Source organism: Triticum aestivum, chromosome 2A (genome assembly GCF_018294505.1).
Source record: "Triticum aestivum cultivar Chinese Spring chromosome 2A, IWGSC CS RefSeq v2.1, whole genome shotgun sequence".
Classification (NCBI taxonomy): Eukaryota; Viridiplantae; Streptophyta; class Magnoliopsida; order Poales; family Poaceae; genus Triticum; species Triticum aestivum.
Window position 1 is genome coordinate 540,243,753 of NC_057797.1, and position 15,790 is coordinate 540,259,542.

The following is a 15,790-nucleotide window of genomic DNA, read 5'->3' on the forward strand; positions in this document are numbered from 1 at the left end:
GACGTTGCGATAGTGGTACCGTCGCAGCGCCTGCTGGTATCTTGCCGCTCGAACCGAGGCTTCACGGAGGCATTCCTCCCCCAACACAAGGTCCTACCCTCACATGGTGTCTTGTTGCGTCTCATCAAACGCCAGGACCCGCGGAGTGATGCCTGACCTCGTGAGGGAGAACCGCTTCTGCTATGTAGACGAGGAAGAAAGGGGTCTCACCTGTTGGCTTGGTGGCGGTGGTGCGGATGGACCACAGCACGGACTGGAGCTTGTCGTGCCAGCCCCTGCCGCAGGCCTCAAGCTTCTTCTTGAAGGTCCTGGTCTTGAGGCCTCTCAGGACCTCCGCGTTGGCACGTTCGGCTCGGCCATTGCTCCTGGGTGTGCCACTGAAGCGTAGCAGATCTGTGTTCCAAGGTTAGCATAATATGTCTTGAAGAGATTGCTAGTGAACTATGAACCTTTATCGGTGATGATGCGGTTAGGGACCCTGAACTGGCTCACGAGGCCCTTGATGAACTTAACTGCGGACCCGGTCGGGATGGTGCGGACGGCCTCCACCTCAAGCCATTTGGTGAACTTGTGGATGGTGACGTAGAGGTAGCGGTAGCCCCTAGGCACTCGAGGGAATGGGCCTAGGATATCCAGCCCCCAGACCGTGAATGGTCACGAGAGCGAGATGGTCTAGAGGCCCTGAGCTGGCTGATGGATATGCTTGGCATGGAACTGGCAGGCCTCGCAGGACTTTACCAGCTCGGTCACGTCGTTGAGTGCCGTGGGCCAGCAGAACCCGCTGCGAAACGCCTTGCCGACCAGGGTACGCGATGAGGAGTGATGCCCGCAGTCTCCACCGTGTATGTCAGCCAGCAGCTCGCGCACCTGCTCCCTGGAGATGCATCTCAAGGAAACATCATTTGGTCATTTTCTATACAGCTCACTGTCCTGAATGCAGTATGCCGTACCCTGCCGGGCCACACGCTCTGTGTCTTCCTCCTTCTTCGGAAGCATCCCATGCACCAGATATGCCTTGAATTCCTCGGTCTAGGACCCCTCCCGAGGCTCGAGTGCTAGGAGCAGACGCGTTCCTGAGGCCGGGCCACAAGCGGGGGCTCCCGAGGCTGGTGGCTGAGGGAGTTCTTCTCGAGGTGATTAGTCTCCACGGCTGCAGGGTCGCCGAAGGCTTGAAGAGTCGCTCTTCGAAGACACCGAGTTCTTGGGGTAACCTCCTTGACGCCCTCTTGGCAATTGGGCGCGCCCTACCCCCCTGGGCACGCCCCTGCCTCGTGGGCACCTCGTGCGCTCTTCGGACTCCGTTTTCTTGCACGTTACGTATTTTGGTCGGTAAAAATTCATTATATAATCTCCCAAAAGTTTTGACCATAGTATCACACAAAAATCTCCTGTTCTTGTTTCGAGTTGTTGCTGTTGCAGATTAGAGCAAGATGTCTTCGCAAGAGTCAGTTGGGGAGAGCCGGGTGTCTCATCTGGCACCAAGATCAATGACAAACAACAATGTTGACCACTTTGGGCCAGCAACAGAGGAAGAGATGGAGGCTGATTTGAAGAGGATAGATGCCATGGAGGAGGATCAAGAAGTCACTTCTCGCTTCCGAGCTGGATTCACAATGGGGGAACTACAGAGCTCGGCTATCCCAAACTCGGTTATCCCTTCCAATGTTAGATTTCTTTCTTATGAGAATATGAAAAGGAGTATCACTTGTTCTCCCGCAGCTATGCAACACCCTTGGGTGCAAGGAGCTTTGGCTGTTACAGGAAAACTTCGAAATGAAATAATGGACCTCAAGCAGCAAGTCAATAAGCTCGAGGAGGAGAATCGTATCCTAAGGGGAATCATCACCAAGAATATCACATCACCATCCCCGAAAAGGGAGATATAATCACATGGGTATGGGCACTACCCTTGGCAACTGCCAAGCTTGGGGGAGTGCCCCGGTATCGTATCACCATCACTTCTATTTTTACCGTTTTTCTTAGTTTGATCCTTTTGGTAATATTTTGATCTAGTAGAATAAAAGTTTTTAGTATGATCTAGTTGTGAGTTTTGCTTTATGATCCTTCTATGTAATCGAGTCTGTGAGCTATATATAATAAAGATTAGTGTTGAGTCAAGGGCTTGATTATTTTGCCATAATCTTGAGTGAATAAAAGAAAAGCGAAAGAATAAAAAGAAAATAAAAGAGATCATATGGGTCTTATGAAGAGTAACGAGCTCACATAGAAAGAGTATGATGAATAAAAGTTGATGAGAGTTGACAAACATAGTTTTGGTCATCGTTGCAATTAATAGGAAGTAATAAAGAAAGAGAGGTCTTCACACATAAATACACTATCTTGGACATCTTTTATGATTGTGAGCACTCACTAAAATATGACATGCTAAAGAGTTGTCGTTGGACAAGGAAGACAATGTAATGGGTCATGTTTTCTTACATCTGAGATAAATCATATTGTCATGGATCATCCAACATGATTGAGCTTGCCTTTCCCCCTCATGCTAGCCAAATTCTTTGCACCAAGTAGAGATACTACTTGTGCTTCCAAACACCCTTAAACCAGTTTTGCCATGAGAGTCCACCATACCTACCTATGGATTGGGTAAGATCCCTCAAGTAAGTTGTCATCGGTGCAAGCAATAAAAAATGCCCTCTAAATATGTATGACTTATTAGTGTGGGAGAAAATAAGCTTTATACAATCATGTGATACGGAAGAAATAAAAGCGACAGATTGCATATCACAAGTGGCAATATAAAGGTCCATATCACAAGTGGCAATATAAAGTGACGTTCATTCGCATTAAGATTTTGTGCATCCAACCATAAAAGCGCATGACAACCTCTGCTTCCCTCTGCGAAGGGCCTATCTTTTACTTTTATCTCCCACCTTACATAAGAGTCATGGTGATCTTCACCCTTCATTTTTACATTTTATCTTTTGGCAAGCACAACATGTTGGAAAGATCCTGGTATATATGGCTAATTGGATGTGAGTTTTCATGAACTATTATTGTTGACATTACCCTTGAGGTAAAACGTTGGGAGGCAAAACTATAAGCCCCTATCTTTCTCTGTGTCCGATTAAAACTCCATACCCATAAGTATTGCGTGAGTGTTAGCAATTGTGAAAGACTATATGATAGTTGAGTATGTGGACTTGTTGAAAAGCTCTTATATTGACTCTTTCCTATGTTATGATAAATTGCAATTGCTCCAATGACTGAGATTATAGTTTGTTAGTTCTCAATGAAGTTTATGATCCATACTTGAAATTGTGATTGAATTATTACTCTAGCATAAGAGATCATATGACAATATTTATATAAGCTGCTATTCTAAGAATGATCATGATGCCCTCATGTCCGTATTTTATTTTTATCAACACCTCTATCTCTAACCATGTGGACATATTTTTCGATTTCGGCTTTCGCTTGAGGACAAGCAAGGTCTAAGCTTGGGGAGTTGATACGCCCATTTTGCATCATGCTTTTATATCAATATGTATTGCATTATGGGTTGTTATTACACATTATGTCACAATACTTATGCCTATTCTCACTTATTTTACAAGGTTTACATAAAGAGGAAGAATGCCGGCAGCTGGGATTCTGGGCTGGAAAAGGAGCAAATATTAGAGACCTATTCTGCACAGCTCCAAAAGTCCTGAAACTTCACGGAAGTCATTTTCAGAATATATAAAAAATACTGAATGCAAGAAGTTCCAAAGGGGGGCCACACCCTGGCCACGAGGGTGGTGGGCGCGCCCTACCCCCTGGGCACGCCCCCTGCCTCGTGGGCCCCTGGTGGCCCTCCGATGCCCATCTTCTTCTATATGGAGTCTTTCGATGAGAAAAAAATCATAAGCAAGCTTTCGGGACGAGACTTCGCCGCCATGATGCGGAACCAATCTAGGGCTTTGGCGGAGCTGTTCTGCCGAGGAAACATCCCTCTGGGAGGGGGAAATCATCGCCATCGTCATCACCAACGATCCTCTCATCGGGAGGGGGTTAATCTCCATCAACATCTTCACCAGCACCATCTCCTCTCAAACCCTAGTTCATCTCTTGTATCCAATTCTTGTCTCTAAGTCTGGGATTGGTACATATGGGTTGCTAGTAGTGTTGATTACTCCTTGTAGTTGATGCTAGTTGGTTTATTTGGTGGAAGATCATATGTTCAGATCATATATGCATATTAATACCCCTCTGATTATGAACATGAATATGCTTTGTGAGTAGTTACGTTTGTTCCTGAGGACATGGGAGAAGTCTTGCTATTAGTAGTCATGTGAATTTGGTATTCGTTCGATATTTTGATGAGATGTATGTTGTCTCTCCTCTAGTGGTGTTATGTGAACGTCGACTACATGACACTTCACCATTATTTGGGCCTAGAGGAAGGCATTGGGAAGTAATAAGTAGATGATGGGTTGCTAGAGTGACAGAAGCTTAAACCCTAGTTTATGCGTTACTTCGTAAGGGGCTGATTTGGATCCACATGTTTCATGCTATGGTTAGGTTTACCTTAATACTTTTGTTGTAGTTGCGGATGCTTGCAATAGAGGTTAATCATAAGTGGGATGCTTGTCCAAGTAAGGACAGAACCCAAGCACCGGTCCACCCACATATCAGATTATCAAAGTACTGAACGCGAATCATATGATCGTGATGAAACCTAGCTTGAAGATAATTTCCATGTGTCCTCGGGAGCGCTTTTCTCTATATAAGAATTTCTCCAGGCTTGTCCTTTGCTACAAAAAGGATTGGGCCACCTTGCTGCACTTTATTTACTTTAGTTACTTGTTGCTCGTTACAAATTATCTTATCACAAAACTATCTATTACCTATAATTTCAGTGCTTGCAGAGAATACCTTGCTGAAAACCGCTTATCATTTCCTTCTGCTCCTCATTGGGTTCGACACTCTTACTTATCGAAAGGACTATGATAGATCCCCTATACTTGTGGGTCATCAGTTATTCACATGGAGATGTGAACTAAGCACATAAAGATGTGAACTATTGATGTTAAATCACATGACGATGTGAACTAGATTATTGACTCTAGTGCAAGTGGGAGACTGAAGGAAATATGCCCTAGAGGCAATAATAAAGTTGTTATTTATATTTCCTTATATCATGATCCATGTTTATTATTCATGCTAGAATTGTATTAACCAGAAGCTTATTACATGTGTGAAGACATAGACAAACAAAGTGGCACTAGTATGCCTCTACTTGACTAGCTCGTTGAATCAAAGATGGTTAAGTTTCCTAGCCATAGACATGAGTTGTCATTTGATTAACGGGATCACATCATTAGGGAATGATGTAATTGACTTGACCCATCCGTTAGCTTAGCACGATGATTGTTTAGTTTGTTGCTATTGCTTTCTTCATGACTTATACATGTTCCTATGACTATGAGATTATGCAACTCCCGAATACCAGAGGAACACTTTGTGTGCTACCAAATGTCACAACGTAACTGGGTGATTATAAAGGTGCTCTACAGGTGTCTCCGATGGTACTTGTTGAGTTGGCATAGATCAAGATTAGGATTTGTCACTCCGATTGTCGGAGAGGTATCTCTGGGGCCTCTCGGTAATGCACATCACTATAAGCCTTGCAAGCAATGCAACTAATTAGTTAGTTGTGGGATGATGCATTACGAAAACGAGTAAAGAGATTTGCCGGTAACGAGATTGAACTAGGTATTGAGATACCGATGATCGAATCTCGGGCAAGTAACATACCGATGACAAAGGGAACAACATATGTTGTTATGCGGTTTGACCGATAAAGATCTTCGTAGAATATGTAAGAACCAATATGAGCATCCAGGTTCCGCTATTGGTTATTGACCGGAGATGAGTCTCGGTCATGTCTACATAGTTCTCGAACCCGTAGGGTCCGCACGCTTAACATTCGGTATTATGAGTTTATGTGTTTTGATGTACCGAAGGTAGTTCGGAGTCCCGGATGAGATCAGGGACATGACGAGGAGTCTCGAAATGGTTGAGACGTAAAGATCGATATATTGGACGACTATATTCGGACATCGGAAAGGTTCCGAGTGATTCGGATATTTTTCGGAGTACCGGAGAGTTATGGGAATTCGTCGGGGAGTATATGGGCCTTATTGGGCTTTAGGGGAAAGAGAGAGAGGAGGCTGCGCGTGCTCCCAAGGCCTAGTCCGAATTTGACTAGGGGACGGGTGGCGCCCCCTCCTTCCTTCTCTTCTCTTTTCCCTTTCCTTCTCTCCTACTCCTACTACATGGAAGGGGGGAATCCTACTCCCGGTGGGAGTAGGACTCCCCAAGGCGCGCCATAGGAGGGCCGGCCCTCCCCCTCCTCCACTCCTTTATATACGTGGCTAGGGGGCACCCCACAGACACACAAGTTGATTGCTCCAAGCCGTGTGTGGTGCCCCCCTCCACCATAATCCACCTCGATCATATTGTAGAGGTGCTTACGTGAAGCCCTGCGTCGGTAGCAACATCATCACGTCGTTGTGCTGATGGAAATCTCCCGTGAAGCTCTGCTGGATCGGAGTTCGTGGGACGTCATCGAGTTGAACGTGTGCTGAACTCAGAGGTGTCGTGTGTTCGGTACTTGGATCGGTCGGATCGTGAAGACGCTCGACTACATCAACTGCGTTCTCATAACGCTTCCGCTTATGGTCTACGAGGGTACGTGGACGATACTCTTCCCTCTCATTGCTATGCATCACCATGATCTTGCGTGTGCGTAGGATTTTTTTTTTGAAATTACTACGTTCCCCAACACAAGAGTCAGCGGAAGCAACAATATCTGAGTAAATACATAAGTTAAACAAGTTTGGCTTAAGAAGGCTAGCACAAAAGTAACAACGATCGAAAAGGCAAGGCCTCCTGCATGGGACCTCCTAACTACTCCTTGAAGTCAAACTCCACGTAGAATCATCCTCGGGATCCTCTGGCTCCTGGACTCCATCATCTGGTTGCGACATCCGAGAAAATTGGAAAAGGGGGAAAAGAGGGAGCAAAGCAACCGTGAGTACTCATCCAAAGTACTCGCAAGCAAGGATCTACACTACATATGCATTGGTATCAATGAAATGGGTAGTATCTGTGGACTGAACTGCAGAATGCCAGAATAAGAGGGGGATAGCTAATCCTATTGAAGACTATGCTTCTGGCAGCCTCCATCTTGAAGTAGTAGAAGAGAGTAGCTGGTAAGTAAACCAAGTATCATTGCATAGCATAATTCTACCCAGCGATCCTCTCCTCGTCGCCCTGTGAGAGAGCGATCAACGAGTTGTATCTGGAACTTGAAAGGGTGTGTTTTATTAAGTATTTAGTTCTAGTTGCCATAAGGTCAAGGTACAACTCTGGGTTGTCGGGGACACGGCTATTCGAATAGATAAACTTCCCTGCAGGGGTGCACCACATTTCCCAACACGCTCGATCCCTCTGGCCGGACACACTTTCTTGGGTCATGCCTAGCCTCGGAAGATTAACACATCGCAGCCCCACCTAGGCACAACAGAGAGGTCAGCATGCCGGTCTACATCCTATGCGCAAAGGGGTCTGGGCCCAACGCCCATTGCACACCTGCATGTGGCGTACGCGGCCGGAAGCAGACCTATCCCCCTTAATACAAGCGCAGGCTTACGGTCCAATCCGGCGTGCGCCGCTCAGTCGCTGACGTCAAGAAGGCTTCGGTTGATACCACGATGTTGAGTGCCCATAACTGTTTCCGCGTAGTTGGTTAGTGCGTATAGGCCAGTGGCCAGACTCAGATCAAATACCAAGATCTCGTTAAGCGTGTTAATTGATGTAACCACGGACGTTGGCCAGGGCCAGGCCCACCTCTCTCCTAGGTGCTCTCAACCTGCCCTATCGCTCCGCCACAGAGTATTAGTCGGGGGCCGTCTGGAACCCAGGCCCAGCACTACCTGGATGGAACCACCTGCCCCTTCAGCCCCCACATCGGAATCACTTGCGGGTACTCTACGAGTCGACTCGACTTTAGTCACCACATGTATCACATATTATGTATATAAGTATATACCCGTGATCACCTCCCAAGTGATCACGGCCCGATAGTATAGCATGGCAGACAGACAAGAATATAAGGCCACTGATGGAATACTAGGATCCTATACTAAGTATTTAGGATTGCAGGTAAAGGTAACAACATTAGTACCAAAGACAGCTATGCATCAGAATAGTATTATCGGAAAGCAGTAACATGCTACACTACTCTAATGCAAGCAGTAGAGAGAAGAATAGGCAATATCGGGTTGATCAAGGGGGGGCTTGCCTGGTTGCTCTGGCAAGAAGGAGGGGTCGTCATTGATGTAGCCGATCACTAGGGTACCGCAGCAGTCTCGGGGTTTACCGGAAAGAAGTAACGGAGTGGAAACACAATAAATAATAGAGCAATCAAAACATCACATGGCAATATGCGGTGCTAGGGGTGACCTAACGCAGGGATAGGTGATACCGGTGAAGGGGGAAAACATCCGGGAAAGTATTCCCGGTGTTTTATGTTTTCGGGCAGATAAATCGAAGGTGGATTGTTGCATCTTCTCTATGCTAGGGATGTGTGGCTGACAAATGGACCACGTATTCGAATTCGTCTCGTCGTTCTGAGCAACTTTCATGTACACAATTTTTCCATCCGAGCTACGGTTTATTTTATACTAATTTAAAAAGGATTTTATCCTTTTCTAGAATTAACAGAATTAATTTAATTAGAAAAGGTAATTATGACGTCAGCATGATGTTAGAAGTCAACGTTGACTGTTGACTTGGTCAACCTGACAGGTGGGTCCACCTGTTTGGGACTGTTTAGCTAATTAACAACAGTTAATTAGTTATTAGGTTAATTAATCTTAATTAGTTTATTTAAACAAAATTAATTAAGTTAATTAATATTTTATTTATTTATTATTTTTAATTCTAATTCTTCTTCTTTTTTAAATGTTCCCGTGGGGCCCAACTGTCATAGGCCCTATGGGCCTTAACGGGCACGGGCATGCGGGCGCTGGGCACCCGCCTAGGCCAACAGGGGAGTGTTGGGCGCTGGGCGCCAGCGGCCACCGCGATGAGCGGCAGCAGCAGCGCAGGGGGCCAGGGCTGTGCGCCGGCGTGGCGCAGCAGCAGGGCCGCCGCGGGATGGAAACGGCAGCGGGCGGCGCGGTGGTTGCTGAGGTCCGGCGCGGGGTGGTGGTGGCCTCGGGCGACCGTTGCGGGGCGGCGAGAGCACATCGGACGGTAGGGCTCACGCAAATGCAGGTGGGCGCACACGGTTGGGCGTCAGCCGCAACCGCGATGGTGCAGCGAGTGGGCGGCGTAGGGCATGACCATAGCGGCTAGGTGATACGTCTCCAACATATCTATAATTTCTTTATTGCTCCATGCTATTATATATTCTGTTTTGGATGTTTATTGGGCTTATTTATACACTTTTATATCATTTTTGGGACTAACCTAATAACCGGAGGCCCAGCCCAAATTGCTGTTTTTTGCCTGTTTTAGTGTTTCACGGGAAAAGAATATCAAACGGAGTCCAAACGGAATGAAACCTTCGGGGTCGTGATTTTTGGAACAAATGTGATCCAGAGGACTTGGAGTGGACATCAAGCAACCAACGAGGAAGCCACGAGGCAGGGGGCGCGCCTACTGCCCCTGGGTGCGCCCTCCACCCTCGTGGGCCCCTCGTGGCTCCACTGACCTACTTCTTCCTCCTATAGACCTACGTACCCTGAAAATATCGGGGAGCACCACGAAAACCCATTTCCACCGCCGCAACCTTCTGTACCCGTGAGATCCCATCTCGGGGCCTTTTCCGGTGCTTTGCCGGAGGGGGCATTGATCACAGAGGGCTTCTACATCAACACCATAGCCTCTCCGATGATGTGTGAGTAGTTTACCTCAGACCTTTGGGTCCATAGTTATTAGCTATATGGCTTCTTCTCTCTCTTTCAATCTCAATACAAATTTCTCCTCGATTCTCTTGGAGATCTATTCGATGTAATCTTCTTTTGCGGTGTGTTTGTCGAGATCCGATGAATTGTGGGTTTATGATCACGATTATCTATGAAAAATATTTGAATCTTCTCTGAATTCTTTTATGTATGATTGGTTATCTTTGTAAGTCTCTTCGAATTTTCAGTTTGGTTTGGCCTACTAGGTTGATCTTTCTTGCAATGGGAGAAGTGCTTAACTTTGGGTTCAATCTTGCGGTGCTCGATCCCAGTGACAGTAGGGGAAACGATATGTACTGTATTGTTACCATCGAGGATAGAAAGATGGGGTTTATATCATATTGCATGAGTTTATCCCTCTACATCATGTCATCTTGCTTAAAGCGTTACTCCGTTCTTATGAACTTAATACCCTAGATGCATGCTGGATAGTGGTCGATGTGTGGAGTAATAGTAGTAGATGTAGGCAGGAGTTGGTCTACTTGTCACAGACGTGATGCCTATATACATGATCATACCTAGATATTCTCATAACTATGCTCAATTCTATCAATTTCTCAACAGTAATTTTTTCACCCACCGTAATACTTATGCTATCTTGAGAGAAGCCACTAGTGAAACCTATGGCCCCATGTATGTCTTCCATCATATTAATCTCCTATCAACTAGCTATTTCTGGCACCGTTTATTTTGCAATCTTTACTTTCAATCTATATCATAAAAATACCAAAAATATTTATCTTATTATTTTTATCTCTATCAGATCTCACTCTTGCAAGTGGCTGTGAAGGGATTGACAACCCGTTTATCGCGTTGGTTGCGAGGTTCTTATTTGTATGTGTAGGTACGAGGTGACTCGCGCGTGGTCTCCTACTAGAATTATTCCTTGGTTCTCAAAAACTGAGGGAAATACTTACGCTGCTTTGCTACATCACCCTTTCCTCTTCGAGGGAAAACCAACGCATTCTCAAGAGGTATCTAGAAGGATTTCTGGCGCCGTTGCCGGGGAGATCTACGCCAGGTCAAGACATACCAAGTACCCATCACAACTCTTATCCTTCGCATTACATTATTTGCCATTTGCCTCTCGTTCTCCTCTCCCCCACTTCACCCTTGCCATTTTATTCGCCCTCTTCCTTTCATCCTCTCCTTCCGTTCGCTTTTTCTTCTTTTCGCTTGTTTGCTTGTGTGTTGGATTTCTTGCTTGTCACGATGGCTCAAGATAATACTAAATTGTGTGACTTTGCCAATACCAACAATAATGATTTTATTAGCACTCCAATTGCTCCTCTTACCGATGCTGAATCTTGTGAAATTAATACTGCTTTGTTCATCTTGCCATGAAAGATCCGTTTTCTGGCCTTCCTAGTGAAGATGCCACTACCCATATAAGCAACTTTTTTGATTTGTGTGATATGCAAAAGAAGAAAGATGTGGATAATGCTATTGTTAAACTTAAGCTATTTGTGTTTTCTCTTAGAGATCATGCTAAAGCTTGGTTTTTGTCTTTGCCTAAAAATAGTATTTATTCATGGAATAAGTGCAAAGATGCTTTTATCTCTAAGTATTTTCCTCTCTCTAAGATCATCTCTCTTAGAAATGATATTATGAATTTTAAGCAACTTGATCATGAACATGTTGCACAATCTTGGGAGAGGATGAAATTAATGATACGTAATTGCCCTGCACATGGATTGAATTTATGGATGATTATACAAAAAATTATGCCGGATTGAATTTTGCTTCTAAAAATCTTTTAGATTCGGCCGCGGGAGGCACTTTTATGGAAATCACTTTAGGAGAAGCTACTAAACTCCTAGATAATATTATGGTTAATTATTCTCAATGGCACACCGAAAGATCTACAAGTAAAAAAGTTCATGGGATTGAAGAGATTAATGTTTTGAGTGGAAAGATGGATGAACTTATGAAATTGTTTGCTAATAAGAGTGCTCCTACTGATCCTAATGATATGCCTTTTTCTACTTTGATTGAGAATAATAATGAATCTATGGATCTGAATTTAATTGGTAGGAACAATTTTGGTAACAACACGTATAGAGGTAATTTTAATTCTAGGCCATTTCCTAGTAATTCCTCTAATAATTATGGTAATTACTACAACAATTCTTATGGAAATTATAATAAGATGCCCTCTGATTTTGAATCTAGTATTAAAGAATTTATTAGTTCGCAAAAGATTTTCAATGCTTTGATTGAAGAAAAATTGCTTAAGATTAATGAGTTGTCTAGGAACGTGGATAGAATTTTTCTTGATGTTGATTATTTGAAACTTAGATCTATTCCACCTAATCATGATATAAATGAGTCTCTCAAAGTCATGAGAGTTTCCATTGATGAGTGCAAAGAAAGAACCGCTAGGATGCGTGCTAAGAAAGATTGCTTTGTGAAGGAGTGTTCTTCTAGTTTTTATGAGAATAAAGATGAAGATCTAAAAGTAATTGATGTGTCCCCTATTAAATCCTTGTTTTGCAATATGAATCTTGATAATTATGGGACTGGAGATGAGTCAACTTTAGTTAGAAGGCGTCCCAAAAATTCGGAGTTTTTAGATCTTGATGCAAAAATTGGTCAAAGTGGGATTGAAGAGGTTAAAACTTTAGATAGCAACGAACCCACCATCTTGGATTTCAAGGAATTTAATTATGATAATTGCTCTTTGATAGATTGTATTTCCTTGTTGCAATCCGTGCTAAATTCTCCTCATGCTTATAGTCAAAATAAAGCTTTTACTAAACATATCATTGATGCTTTGATGCAATCTTATGAAGAAAAACTTGAGTTGGAAGTTTCTATCCCTAGAAAACTTTATGATGAGTGGGAACCTACAATTAAAATAAAAATTAAAGATCATGAATGCTATGCTTTGTGTGATTTGGGTGCTGGTGTTTCCACGATCCCAAAAACTTTGTGTGATTTGCTAGGTTTCCGTGAATTTGATGATTGCTCTTTAAACTTGCACCTTGCGGATTCCACTATTAAAAAACCTATGGGAAGAATTATTGACGTTCTTATTATTGCAAATAGGAATTATGTGCCCGTAGATTTCATTGTTCTTGATATAGATTGCAATCCTTCATGTCCTATTATTCTTGGTAGACCTTTCCTTAGAATGATTGGTGCAATTATTGATATGAAGGAAGGGAATATTAGATTCCAATTTCCGTTAAGGAAAGGCATGGAACACTTCCCTAGAAAGAAAATTAAATTACCATATGAATCTATTATGAGATCCACATATGGATTACCTACCAAAGATGGCAATACCTAGATCTATCTTTGCTTTTATGCCTAGCTAGGGGCGTTAAACGATAGCGCTTGTTGGGAGGCAACCCAATTTTATTTTTGTTCCTTGATTTTTGTTACTGTTTAGTAATAAATAATTTATCTAGACTCTGTTTTGGTTGTGTTTTTTGTGTTTAATTAGTGTTTGTGCCAAGTAGAACCGTTGGGAAGACTTGGGAAAGTCTTTTTGATCTTGCTGTAAAAAACAGAAACTTTAGTGCTCACGAGAATTTCTGCCATTTTTCATTGGGGACTGATATTTAGTCAATTCGTTTTTCAGATGATTAATAGATAAATTCCTCACGTCCATCAATTTATTTTAGAATTTTTGGGGTTCCAGAAGTTTGCGTTAGTTACAGATTACTACAGAGTGTTCTATTTTTGACAGATTCTGTTTTTCATGTGTTGTTTGCTTATTTTGATTGATCTATGGCTAGTAATGGAGTTTATAAACCATATATAAGTTGTAATACAGTAGGTCTAACACCAATATAAATAAATAATGAGTTCATTAAAGTACCTTGAAGTAGTGTTTTGTTTTATTTCGCTAACGGAGCTCACGAGAATTTCTGTTAAGTTTTGTGTTGTGAAGTTTTCAAGTTTTGGGTAAGGATTTGATGGATTATGGAACAAGGAGTGGCAAGAGCCTAATCTTGGGTATTCCCTAGGACCCCCAGGTAAAATCCAAGGACAACAAAAAGCCTAAGCTTGGGGATGCCCCGAAAGGCATCCCCTCTTTTGTCTTCGTCTATCGGTAACTTTACTTGGAGCTATATTTTTATTCACCACATGATATGTGTTTTGCTTGGAGCGTCTTGTATGAATTCAGTCTTTGATTTTTAGTTCACCACAATCATCCTTGCTGTACACACCTTTTGAGAGATACTCACATGAATTGGAATTTATTAGAATACTCTATGTGCTTCACTTATATCTTTTGAGCTATATAGTTTTTGCTCTAGTGCTTCGCTTATATCTTTTAGAGCACGGTGGTGGTTTCATTTTATAGAAATAATTGATCTCTCATGCTTAACTTATATTATTTTGAGAGTCCTTTAGAAAAGCATGGTAATTTTCTTTTGATATTATAAAATCTTTCATATAAGTGCATTGAGTACTAAGAGAAGTTTGATACTTGATGATTGTTTTGAGATATTAAAGTTGTGCTAGTTGAGTAGTTGTGAATTTGAGAAATACTTGTGTTGAAGTTTGCAAGTCGCGTAGCATGCACGTATGGTAAACGTTGCGTAACAAATTTGAAACATGAGGTGTTATTTGATTGTCTTCCTTATGAGTGGCGGTCGGGGACGAGTGATGGTCTTTTCCTACCAATCTATCCCCCACGGGGCATGCGCGTAATACTTGGTTTTTGATGACTTGTAGATTTTTGCAATAAGTATGTGAGTTCTTTTTGTGACTAGTGTTGAGTCCATGGATTATACGCACTCTCACCCTTACATCATTGCTAGCCTCTTCGGTACCATGCATTGCCCTTTCTCACCTTGAGAGTTGGTGCAAACTTCGCCGGTGCATCCAAACCCCGTGATATGATACGCTCTATCACACATAAACCTCCTTATATCTTCCTCAAAACAGACACCATACCTACCTATTATGGCATTTCCATAGCCATTCCGAGATATATTGCCATGCAACTTTCCACCGTTCTGTTTATTATGACACGCATCATCATTGTCATATTGCCTTGCATGATCATGTAGTTGACATCGTATTTGTGGCAAAGCCACCGTTCATAATCCTTAATACATGCCACTCATGAGTCATTGCACATCTCGGTACACCGCCAAAGGCATTCATATAGAGTCATATCTTGTTCTAGTATCGAGTTGTAATCATCGAGTTGTAAATAAATAAATAGAAGTGTGATGATCATACTTAATAAAGGGCTAGTGTCTATTTTAATTAGATTTTTTGTTTTGTTTGAACTCAAACATTTATTTCTTTTACACATGCTCCAATTCCATATTTTCATTTATGAATTTCGCATGTTCACATGTAAAAATTGAAATTCTATATTCATGTGCCATATTGTGAAAAATATATATTCGCAAGTTTGGCAATATGCTACAACATTTGGTTAACTGTAAAAAATGGCAATTATGTATATAACATGAGTGTATATCATATATATATACTATAAGTAAAAGTTGGAAAATAAATATCTTACTCTAGATTCATAGTGCTACATATAGATTCGGCGTAGCGTTTTTTGCAAACCATTAAAGCCTAGTTGTTAAAGGCCAAAGATGTATAGGTATATGCATGAGCATTTAAGTGAACTTATATCATATAATATATCCTTGCTGAAATTGTGGTTGGTTTACGCTATGCTACTAATTTACTTTAGTTTTTTTTATGTGGAATTCATACTACTCATAGTTTAGAATGAGATATCTTCATTTTCTTTTATAACAAACTTCAATGGAGATGTTGGACCAGCTGATTAAATGAAAACGGTCATTTTACAAACTTGAGTTTGTGATATC